General features: G+C 37.9%; 1 pseudogene; it reads left to right on the top strand.

Moving 5' to 3' along the window:
* Positions 1-658: 658 nt before the first annotated feature.
* LOC119000344 (60S ribosomal protein L7-like 1) lies at positions 659-2,600 on the top strand (annotated as a pseudogene).
* The last annotated feature ends 9,711 nt before the right edge of the window (positions 2,601-12,311 follow it).

Here is a 12,311-nt window from a genome sequence, read left to right as displayed (position 1 = left end):
GTCTTGGCTAATGTAATTATGATGTGCCTTGGTGTGTTCCTTCTTGGGTCCAACTTCTTTGGCACTCTCTGAGCTTCCTGGATTTCCTGGAAGTCTATTTCCTTTGCCAGACTGGGGAAGTTCTCCTTTATTATTTGTTCAAATAAGTGTTCCACTCTTGGCTGTTTCTTTCCCCCTTCTGGTACCCCTATAATCCGGATTTTGGAATGTTTAAAGATGTCCTGGAGGTTCCTAAGCCTCTCCTCATTTTTTTGAATTCTCATTTTTTCATGCCTTTCTGGTGGGATGTTTTGTTCTTCCTTCTGGTCCATTCCATTGATTTGAGTCCCAGTTTCCTTTCTATCACTATTGGTTTCCTGGACATCTCCCTTAATTTCAATTAGTTTAGCCTTCATTTGTTCCTCTAATTTGTGACTATAATCAACCAGTTCTGTGAGCATCCTGATAAATAGTGTCTTGAATTGTGCTTCTGAGAGGCTGGCAATTTCTCAGTAGCTGAGAGTTATTGGCTCTGGGACTTTGAGTTCTTCTTGCTCCATCTTTTGGGCTGTTCGTGCCTGTTACATAGCAGGATCGGAGCCCTAGGTCTTCATCTGAGCAGGGCAACTCAGTCACTGGGTTGTGACGCTGTATGTGGGGGCGGGGTCAAAGAGAAACAATGGTGCCCCGTCTGCTGTCTCCAGCTGTGGCCCCCACAGGTGCGGCAGCTGCCACCATCACCGGGTCCACGAGTTTGGTCCCACTGCACGCGAGTGTGCCACCGCCATCAGCCCTTGCCCCCTGGGGCCTGCGTGTTCTATCTCACTGTGCAGGAATGTGCGACCACAGTCAGTCTGCCCCACACCCTGACTGGGTCCTGGCCACTTGCGTGCCTAGGTCTGGGGATTTGTCCTGCCCAACCCTGCTCTGCTGCTAGCTCTGCCCCTCTTACCGTCCCCGTTGAATGGTTAGTGGTTGTCGGACTTCCGTATAATTCAATTTTCTGTTCTGTGGCTGTGTCTTTGTTCTCCAAACCTTTGTTGTATTCAAACTTGGTTTTGGGAGAAGGCACAGTGTTTCCACCTATGCCTCCATCTTGGCAGAAGATCCAATTTTCAGATGTTTAGAGTTTTATTACTGTAGCTAGGATCCTTTTAAATATTTCTCAATTAGAAAGGTATTAAATTTGCATATGAATTATGCAATTTTTACATTATTTCAATTATTTAAAATTACATATAATTTTTGACTAGAGTTTTTATTTCTTTTTCATAAAAACCACATATATCTCTGTCCTTATAATATGACAAACTCTATCCTAACATTTTATTTTTGATTATCTTGCATATTCTTTTGTGATGAATACAGTAGATCCTCAAAATAATGATACTTCCCTTTACCCATTAGTCTTGATTTTTCCATAGGAATAACTCTATTTGGATATGGATAATTTCTTTGGCCTAGTTTCTTATCGAATGAATGGCTTGTGTTCAAAAGTCTGTGCTATGTTCCTGCATCTAGTCTGATTTTGGTTTGTCCTAATGAGTATTCATCCGGGGCAGCTTTGTTGAGGTGCCATGTTGTTTGCCTTTCTTAACCTGACTCTCTGAGCGTGTAGATAAGGCACAAGGAAAGGGATGTTTCTCAGGCTGCATTACGAAAAAGAATGCTTTCCTGCTCTTTCAACTCTGTTTGCAATCTCAGTTTTCGACACATACATCTCCTTCTAGTGGAGTTCAATCACTAATCTCACGACCTTCGTTTTCAGAGACTATGAGCACTCTGTCTAAAATTACATAGCTAGGGATAAAGCTGGCAATAAGAACAATATAATGCATAGGACAGAAAATAGGTTTGGGGAGCCATAACAATGGAAAGGTAGCAGAGGAAGAGCAGATAAAAAGATCCCTTTGGTTCCAGGAAATCTCCTGAAAAAGAGGAAGACCTATCAGGCCCTCAAAGCCACCCAGGCAAAGCAGGCACTTTTGGAAAAGAAGGAGCAGAGGAAGGGACAAGATATCGAGTTTAAGAGACTAGAGTGGCTCCTGCATGATACCTGGTGGCCACAGCCTGAGAAGGTGTGCCTTAGATGACCAGAAGTGGAACCTCATGGTTTGGCAGTGCTCACTGAGCATTCCTCGGCCTTTGCTGTATCCATCCAAAGGATTAATGGAGTGAGTTAGGTGGTACAGAAGACTAATGCAAGGCTTCACCTGAAGGAGATTTTCAGTGGTAGTTCTGTTAAAGTGACTCCCCGGACCCCAAACAATAAAAACACTGCATATAATGAAAACTTATGTGACGTGGGGATACATAAATGTGAGGTCTGTCTGAAAACTCATCTTGAAATATGGACAAGTCAAGGTCAAGAGTAAAGTCATCCCTTTGACATACAACACAGTGATTGGGGATCACCTGGGAAGTTTGGTGTCATTTGCTTGGAACATCTCATTCTTGAAATTGTCTTCCCAGAGAAGAATTTCCAGGTGATCTCAGGGTTATTGTGTCCTTCCCTGTTCTCACTGTCAGGCTACCAAGATAGAACACACTTCCTCAAGGAAGTGGGCTTACCTGGTTACCAAGGTGAACGCATCAGTCAGCTTATCTGACAGCTGAACTGAACCCTGAATATCTGAAAGCACAATGCCTTGGAAGCATGTGTTACCCAGTATCTTCAAACATTATTTTCTGATTATCTTCAGAAACTGGAGGACAGTGAGGGAGAAGATGGTGATGTTCCTGGCAGGCACAGCCCAGTTCCGAAGGAAGAGTCTGCGTGTTTTCCCCCTTGGTCCCTGCTGCCACCTTTGAAATCAGCAAAGGATTCATGCCATGGAGGAGGGGCAGTTAGAAGAACAGAAAAAGTAGGCTTTGGAAGGATAAAATTATTATATTCTTGCTTTACTATTATCTGATCTATAGCTCAAATGATTTAGTAATCTTCTCTATAGTTCAGTTTTTGTCATTAATAGTAAGAAAAATTAAAAATATATTCACCATGAAAGACTGTGGTGTATGCCAGTTGAAACAATGCACATGAAAACCTGCACGAATGTTATTCCTAGCACATGATTTTCTGCCTTATCATAATGCTGTCTCCTTTTTTTCATTTATTTACATATTAACTTGAAGTACTACCAATCTTAAGCAAATAATCACTTAATATTGATACTATTTCAGTCATTATAATATGTTGTCCATATTAATATTTATCTTGTGGATTAATGAATAAAACATAGGATGGATTGTTTGATACATTTATACATTTTTCTTTTGAAACTATCTATTTTAGTAAAATAATACCCACAGCCTTAGAACCCTCGCATTCCTCTCACATTCTCTTACAGCTTTATTTGAATTGCTTAATCTTCTTGTAATCCGAAGTATTGAATCTCAAAAACTATATCTGAAAGAATATACGTTTTTATCATTGACTTTACCGATCAAAGGTGGTTATTTATGAGATAAGTATAAATTGCTAGCATTTGGAAAGGTGTAACATGGGCCCTGACTGGTGTGGCTCAGTGGATTGGGTGTCATCCTGAGAGCCAAAAGGTTTCCAGTTGCTTTCCCGGTCAGGGCGCGTGCCTGATTGGGTGCCAGTTCCCTGGTGATCAATGACTTTCCTGCATGTCGGTGTTTCTCTCACTCTCTTTCTCCCACCCTCCCCCATCTCTGAAATAAATAAATAAATATATAAATAATAAACTCTTAAAACAATAACATGGACATACAAATTTTGTTCTATTTTTACTTGAACTTGATAATATAAAATGAACTCAGCATTATCCACTGCACCCTTCTTAACTGGCTTCATGGAAACATGTTAATTGATACATATTAATTACAATGTAAGATAAAATTATATTAATCCAAATTATAGTCTTTAGAATATCCCTGGTATAATTAGATATGTAATTAGAATAATTAGATAAAAATTTAACTTTACAATGTTTTTGAGGGATGGGCATTTTTAATCAGTATGACATCTCCGGAGGCTGACACCTTGGAGCCTATAGTTTCTTATCTTCATTTATTCATTTGATATGTTGATTGCATTAGTAAAACAGCTTCACAGATGGATTCTTGTTTTCATGCTTCATTTTTTTATAAAAATAAAGGTGACAACATATTGACACAAGAATATTTGAATAATAAGGTGAATCTATGATTCTATTCAAAGAGAGAAATAGGAATATAGAGTGAGGTCCTGTATTCAAATAAATTTCTTCTTTTCCCACCTTTAGTATTGCGAGATAATATTTTTGTTTTATTTATTTGATTTCTGAGGTAAGGGATCTTTCTTTGTTTTTGAGTAAACAATATAGCATTGAATAGTACAATCATTTCCTCTGGTACCCCATGGGCAGGGGAGAGTCAGAATGCAAAATACTGGTTAATTCTGGGACCCTAGCTCAGCACCATCCCCTTTCTGGGGACCCAGCATGAGTTCAAAGCCTTTTGCTCATTCAAGTTGGAAGGAAAAAGGTGCGGTCTCTGAATTTTCTCAAGTTTCATTACTCAGTCTTCTTGATATTTTCAAGCAGAAAGTGGTGTAGTTGGAAATGAAAACTTACAAAATTCTGGACATGAGTATGGGGGCTAAATCCAGACCGAGCTTCAAGGAGTCATTTCCACAGCAGTACCCACAAACGGGTTCACTAGGGACTTAGAAGGCGGGGACTGAGAAAGGATCTCGAAGCAAAGAACTCCAAGAACTGCTGAGTTCTAGTACATACTAGCAAAGCCATTACTGATGCTGCTTTCTCTTCCTGACACCACCCAATGCTGCTAAAAACCGCGTTTCTAACCCCACCAATTCCGTGACTGGAATGCTGCTGTAGAAACTCCCACAGCCTCGGAAACTCTGCTTTTCCAGAGCAGTCACCTAAACTGCTACTGGTTTAATTAATCACAGAAAAATTTTGCTCAAAATTAAAGTTTCGTTTATGTTAAAAACTGCAAACAAACAAAATAACAAAGCACATGTTGCTTCCCACACTCTACTGTTTCATCTTAGCTTACCTTTATTTTTATAAATATATCTATAATAGAATTTATATGCAATATACATATATAATTAAGAACTTGAAGTTGGTTGTTTTTCCAAATGCACTTGAATTAACTTATTTCACTATATTATGGTCTCTCTTGTTATTGAAAGACTGTGATCAGTTGAATTTATTTTCAGATAAAGTTCCCTGACTTTTTTGTCATTGTTAAGATTTTTTAATCTCATCTGGATTCTAGATATTCATTATGTAACATCTTAAATATGTTTTTTTTTTCATTTTGTTGTTCAGAAATAGTGTCCATTGACTCTGAGAATTAATGTTTGTGAACAATTCTGGAAAATTTTTAACAATGTGTCTTTCACAGTTGCCTAGACAATTCTTTCTCATTCTTATGAGACACTATGTCTCATAATTTTGTCACCAATTTTTATATTACTATTCTGCTTATCTTTTTCAGTGATTACATTTTTCTTTTCTAAATGCACTTTCTATTTCCTTTTTCACATCTTACCGTTGTTTTTTCTCAGCATGGAGTTCCTGTTTTAAGAGTCTCAATTACCATTTAAAGTTCACTTACATCTTATGCTCTTTGCTGCTTTATTATGTGAAGACCTTAAAGTTCTGACTCTACGGTTTGCTATTCCTGACTCTCAGCCATAGCAAGCTGCTTCCTCATAACTTTTGTGATTTTCTACTGCAAACGTGTATTTTGTTTGCAGTATTTTTGTTTGCAGTGAGTGGTAGAAGATGAGGGAATATTCCATCTGGACTGAGTTTCTGAAGCATCTGTCCTTATGGGTGGGTTCAATGTTTGCTTCCTTAAAAGCATGCTGGTGATATCACCAACCAAATGACTGTGCTAATTTCTCATATTTCAGAGTCTTAATGGGTATTGTAAAATCATTCCTGAACATAATAGATGCACCACTGTGGAGTTATACATTTTAAAAGAAACCTGCTTTTCTCAATCGGAGTCCAGACAGGGACATACAAGTTTCCTTCTCATCATCCAGTGATGGAGAGTGAATTTTCGTTTTATCATTTCTCTCGGGAAGCATCTGGCTTTGTTCAGCCACCTAACCTCCAGCTCTCTCCCCTACACTTGTTAATAAGACCAAAGCCCTTAGGCTACTAAGACACATCATTCCTCGCTCTCAACTTTCCAGGGTAGCCACAGTAATTACATTTTTGTACATATGCCTTGTGACTTTCAGTTACTTCTTTGGTGGTGGTTGTTTTGCTTGTAATATATTTTTCTTAACCTTAGCTAAAATTTTAAATATTTTATTATGTATTTCTCTAACATTTTTATATGACCTTAGTTTTCTATAACTAGGTTTCATCTTGAGAATATACCAGACATAAAAACCATGACAAGTTCTAGTATGGAGCATCTTTAACATTGACCATTCATATTCTATCCAAGTAAATAATATTTCAGAGAACACTGTCTAACGAATTGACTATTCTTTTTAATACAGGAAAATAAATGAATTTAATGTTTCTAACTTTTTCCATAGACTTAGTTCAGCTCAGTGTCACCAATATTTGAAACAGTCTCTCCTACTTCTGAAAGCTGGAACTCACGTTAAGCGGTCATAATTTTTGGCAAAATCCAACAAACATCCTTCTGTGCAGGTGAAATCTAATTAAAGATTGGCTAACAAACAGATGGCATTATTTTAACACAGAGAAACGCTGAAAGAGACTCTCATCTCTCTCAAGAGCAGCGACAGCCTGAAATTCTTGGCTTAAATGAGACCTTGGTGATTGGCATTCATAAACCTGGACAGGAGAGGGTCTCATCTACTGCCAAGTACATAAACCACCTTTAATTACAGTCGAATTGCTAAAAGTTAAATAAGCTCCATGTAAGATGTAAGTAAAAAAAAACAAGAGACATATATTTTATTTTTAAAAATTGATTTAATTATCATCAGCTTTGTCTCAATAGTGGAAAAATACTAGGGTCAGAGAAGATGCAGAAATAAACAATGCATTGAATTTGAAGAAAAAAACAAGAATGAATTGTAAATACATCTAATTATTTCAGTAAGTGCTATTGACTCTATGTTTAAAATGTGGCCAGAGTCTGGCTCCATCTTAATTTTCATTCCTTCCACTGATTTCATCTAAGACATTCTCACCATGACTATTTCAGTAGCCTCTCACCAGTCTCCTTGAAAGTAGCAATACTATTCTCTAGAATCTATTTTCAGCATACAATCTTTTTTCCTTTGTTTAATTTTAAGGCATGCAGAAACAAGAGAGAAGAATATAATAAACAACCATGTATTCAGCACCAGCCTCCAACAATTATCAACATTTTGCACTCTTGTTTTCTACCCATCGCCCCCCATCTCCCAGCCTTCCAGTGATTCCTTTAAATTTGAGGCCAGATCAAGTTACTCTTACTTAACGCTCGCAACTTTCCCAAAGCTTCCAAGCTCAGTGGAAATAGAAGTCCCAACCCTTTCAATAGCCCACACTTCTGACGTGATCTTTCATCACTGACCCCTCTACCATCTCACAACTTCCCCCTCACTCTGCTCCAGCCAGTGACCTCCATGGTGTTGCTGGAACACGCTATTCTGCCCTAACAGTAGAAATTTGCACCTGCTAATCACTTGGCTTAAACCCTTTCTTATCTATACTCCGCCCTTCGATATAAACGAATCCCTCCCTTGACATTTTAAAAATTAATTTTAGAGAGATAGGAAAGGAGGAGAGACACACACAGAGAGAGGGAGGCGTATCAGTTCATTGCCTCCTGTATGTGCTATGACTGGAGATCAAGCCTGCAACCTTTTGGTTTACAAGAGGACACTCACACCAACTGAGCTCGAGGCACACCAGTCAGGACACTCTCCTTCAGCATGTGTGAGCCTTTGTTCAAATATTACTTTTAAGTGCAGAATTTTCTGAGCATTTAATTTGAGTTTGTAACCTACTTCAAGCTATCTGCTAACAACACTCTGCCTCCTCCTCTTGCCCGCTTTACTTTATATTATCGCACTACTTTGTTTACTAATGAAGCCTCTATGCAGATATAGACTAAATGTCTAGCACGTATGTGGAACTTCATGAATAATTTCTGGATATTGACATTGATGCAATTAACGTTTCAAGTTTTGCATGAAGTTGAAATGCTAATCATGTTCTAGTTATTGACATAACATGCTACTTGTTTGTATTTTTAAAATCACTTCACACCAGTCAGAACGGCCATTGTAAACTAATTAACAAACAAGTGCTGGCGAGGTTGTTGAGAAAGAAACACTGTTGGTGGGAATGCAGACTGGTGCAGCCACTGTGGAAAACACTATGGAATTTCCTCAGGAAACTAAAAATGGAACTGTCTTTTGACCCAGCAATTCCACTGCTGAGATTATAGCCTAAGAATCCTGAAACACCAAGTCAAAAGGACCTATTACCCCAGTGTTCATAGCAGCACAATTTACAATGGCCAAGTGATGGAAGGAACCTAAGTGCCCATCAGTAAATTAGTAGATCAAAAAACTGTGGTACATTTACACAATGGAATACTACATAGCAGAAAGAAAGAAGGAGCTTCTACCCTTCGAGACAGTATGGATGGAACTGGAGAGCATTATGGTAAGTGAACTAAGCCAGGAAGTGAAAGAGAAATAACATATGGTTTCACCTGTAAGTGAAAGCTTATCAACAAAACAAACAAGTGAGCAAAATAGAACCAGAGACATTGAAATAAACAACAAATTGACAGTTATCAGAGGTAAGTGGGGAGAGGGATAATAGGGGAAGGGCCACCAAGGAACATGTATAAAGGACATATGGACAAACAAAAGGGGGTAGATTCCAGGGTGGGAGGTGGGAATGGGTGGGGCCGGGGGCATGGTAGGGTAAAAATGGAGACAACTGTACTTGAACAACAATACAAAAATTAAAATGAAACCCTATAATGTATAGCTGTGTTGCCACCTAAGAGGTAAATGAGGACCTTCCTGTTCCTGTTAGCCCCTGCTATTGACAGCACCATAGGTGCCTTGAGAAAAACAGACTTCTTAGAAGAAGTGTGGTATTCTGTTCCAGTTAATATTGCCAACATTTTTGGTAGGAAGGAAGTATGATGCGATGGTAGTGTTTAACAATCAGATCTCTGGGGGGAAATTAAAGAGTGAAATTAGTAGCATTACTAATTTCAATTTCGAAAGTATTTATGCATACTACTATTATGACTTGTAGCTAGTTACCAGCATGAAGCCCCAGAATGTGGATTTGGGAAGTGATATAGAGTAGTAACTTCCCCATCATATGTGCATGATAGAGTCAAGTAACCTGAAGAATAAAGATGAGGTGTGAGCAAATGATCGATTGTGGGCCAAATCTGGCTTATCACTTACTTTTGTCAATAAAAGTTTTTGCACACTGCCACACCCATTCATTCATGCATTATCTGTGACAGCTCCCATGCTGCAAAAACAGAACTGAGTAGTTGTGACGGATTATGGGGTCCACAAACCCCAAAATATCTGCTATCCTTTATGAAAAAATTATGCTAACCATTGGCTTAGATTATAGTAAACTACACAGTAAGGTAATTAGGTATTAGTGGATTTGCTTATTATTTTTGTTTTTAATATAATTTGTTTAATTGTAAGTTTATGTAATTTACTTTTTAAATATCTGTGTTTAGCTACCCAAACAAAAAATTCCTTAAATGTAATAATTAACTCTTGCAAGTTAGTACTAGCCAGATCCAATGCACCACTGGATAGAGGGAGTTCTTGAACCCATTTCTTTTAACTACTAATATCTTTTTTCTCCATAATATTTTGATATACACAGTACAATTAAAATTGCTCAGAATATACACATGTGAATATATTAGCTTGATTGCGTCATTATATATTTCTATTAAAGCATCTCTAGATATCATTTGGTCAGTGAGCCCTTAAATTCTTTTGGACACTTATTAAGAAATTTAGTAATGGATAAAATAGGCAGCAGCTGTGCTGGCCAGGTAGCTCAGTTGGATAGATCTTTGTCCCATACACCCAAAATTTTCAGGTTTAGCTCCTGGACAAGACACATATCTAGGTTGCAGATTGCAGGTTGCATCCCTAGTTGGGTTGCATATGGGACATTATCTTTCTCTCTCCTATCAATGTCTGTCTGTCTGTCAACCCCCACCCCCTCAAATCAACAAACATATTCTCTGGTGAGGATTTCAAAAAATAGGCAGAAGCTTAGGAGGTGGCATTTAGACTAAGATTATCTGGTAAGAAGAAGGCGACACAAGAAAATGTAAGAAAAGAGTAGTTCAATCTCAATTAATGGCAAGTGCAAATGGCCTGAGATAGGAACTGGTTAAAAGCATTTGGATGTCAGAAGGAAAGCCATAGTGACTCTAGTATGATGTGTAAGTAGATTGAGAAAAGAGATGAAGCCTGAAGGGTAAGTAGGAGCCTTGCAGGTAATGAGTTTCAAAATGTTTCTTAGTATAATTAAAAACCACTGAAAAGGATTTAAACTGACTATAACCTAATCTAATTTGCATTTTCATGGCTGTTTGGAAAAGAGCAGTGCAAGACGAGAGTGATGTCAAGAAGACTTCTTAAGAAGGCTGTTGACAAGATAAGAGTGACTTGCATAAAGCTAAGGCTGTAAAAGTTAAATGGAAAGGAAATGCAGGCTATATTGAAATACATTTTAAAAGTGAAATAAAATATATTTTTCAATGTTTGCCCTATAAATTTGCTAAATGTTCTCATTATTATAATCATTAAATAATATCTTATTTGTATTCATTTCTTGTCCAAAGGCTCCACCTGAGCATAGAGCAGACTCTAACATGCACAGTTAACATTAGGTGTTGTAGTTGCTGTCTATTCATGTAAGCCCAACCTCATTTGGCCGTGCTTGTGCACTTGACCAAGTCTTCCTCCATGGTGCTCCTTTTCAGGCCAGTTCGAAGCAAAGCCTAACAACCTAAATTGTGTGTGTGGAATACAAATAAGCAACTGCGATTATGTTCCAGAGGGAAATTTCTAGCTGGCCTTTTGAGCTACAGGATAGGAAGAGAGAAGAAAACTCTCTCTTTATTTTCTTATTATAATACAATTTTAATGCTAATTTTTAAGACAAACCTTATTTGTGGAAGGGAAAATCAGACCATGAATATATAGCACACATACTTTTCTTTCCCCTATAAAGAGGTCAGCTTGCATTTATTCTTGTCTTGTGGCCTAATTCTTAGAGAACTCTAGCGAAGAGAGAGAGAGCTGCTTTGGTTTTACACTCTCAATTTATTTTTAATACTATGGTACAAGAACAGATATTTGATTTATAAAGTTTCCCAATGTCATCTCCCATCGCTCAACTACAACAATAGAATTTCTTTCAGTGGGCAGTGAACACTTTGCTCAGTTACAAGTGCAGTGCATTTTAGTGGTTATCCTCCAGGGTCTTAACTGCTCATGTATCTTCTCTTTTGGGCTCTGGACAATCGATGACTCACACCATCTGGTATCATGACACAGTGCTGATCACAGGTTCGGCATAAGTAAGTGTGGAGGAGACCTGGGTTTGATTTCTAGTTCTGGTGCTTAACCTTGTTGGGCTACCATTTCCTTCTATCCCACCACCCAGATTTCTCAAGTACATTACATTAAATAAAGTTCACACTTTCCAAGATAGTTTTATATTTGGTTATGTAAAGGACATAACAAAGCCAGCTATTTCATAGATCTTGTGTAAAAAGTATAGAGAGGCTAAATATCTTCCCCCAGGTAAGAAATATACACCATTGAGAGATAAAAGGGAGTGAGAGAGTTAAAATAACATTTTAACTGAAGAGTGAGAAGGAGTTTAGTTTCCCCTGCAATAATGTCTCTTGACTGTAATTCCCATTTCAGCTCCACTCTACATATATCCTCCTTTTCACTTTTTTTTGTCAACATAACCCCACCAAGTGAAATTCCTCATGACTTTACTCAGTGATCACTATTGGGTTCTTCCAGCCTTGTTTTTTTTCTAATGGAGCAGCTACTAAACCACTGAGTACATGAAATGTAGCTACTGCAACTGAAGGTATAAATATTTTTAAATAGTTTTGTTAATTTTGATGAGATCCCATTTGTTTATTCTTTCCTTTATATCCCTTGCTGTAGGGGACGTATCAGTAAAAATATTGCTGCGTGGAATATCTGAGATTTTCTTGCCAATGTTCTCCTCTAGGGCTTTAATGGTTTCACGGCTTATATTTAAGTCTTTTATCCACCTTGAATTTATTTTGGTGTATGAGATCTCATCAAAATTAAAAGCTTCTGCATGGCT

The sequence above is a fragment of the Sturnira hondurensis genome, unplaced genomic scaffold, assembly GCF_014824575.4.
Source record: "Sturnira hondurensis isolate 20B ecotype Veracruz unplaced genomic scaffold, ASM1482457v3 Scaffold0015596, whole genome shotgun sequence".
NCBI classification, from domain to species: domain Eukaryota; kingdom Metazoa; phylum Chordata; class Mammalia; order Chiroptera; family Phyllostomidae; genus Sturnira; species Sturnira hondurensis.
This window is presented reverse-complemented; position numbering and strand designations above follow the sequence as displayed.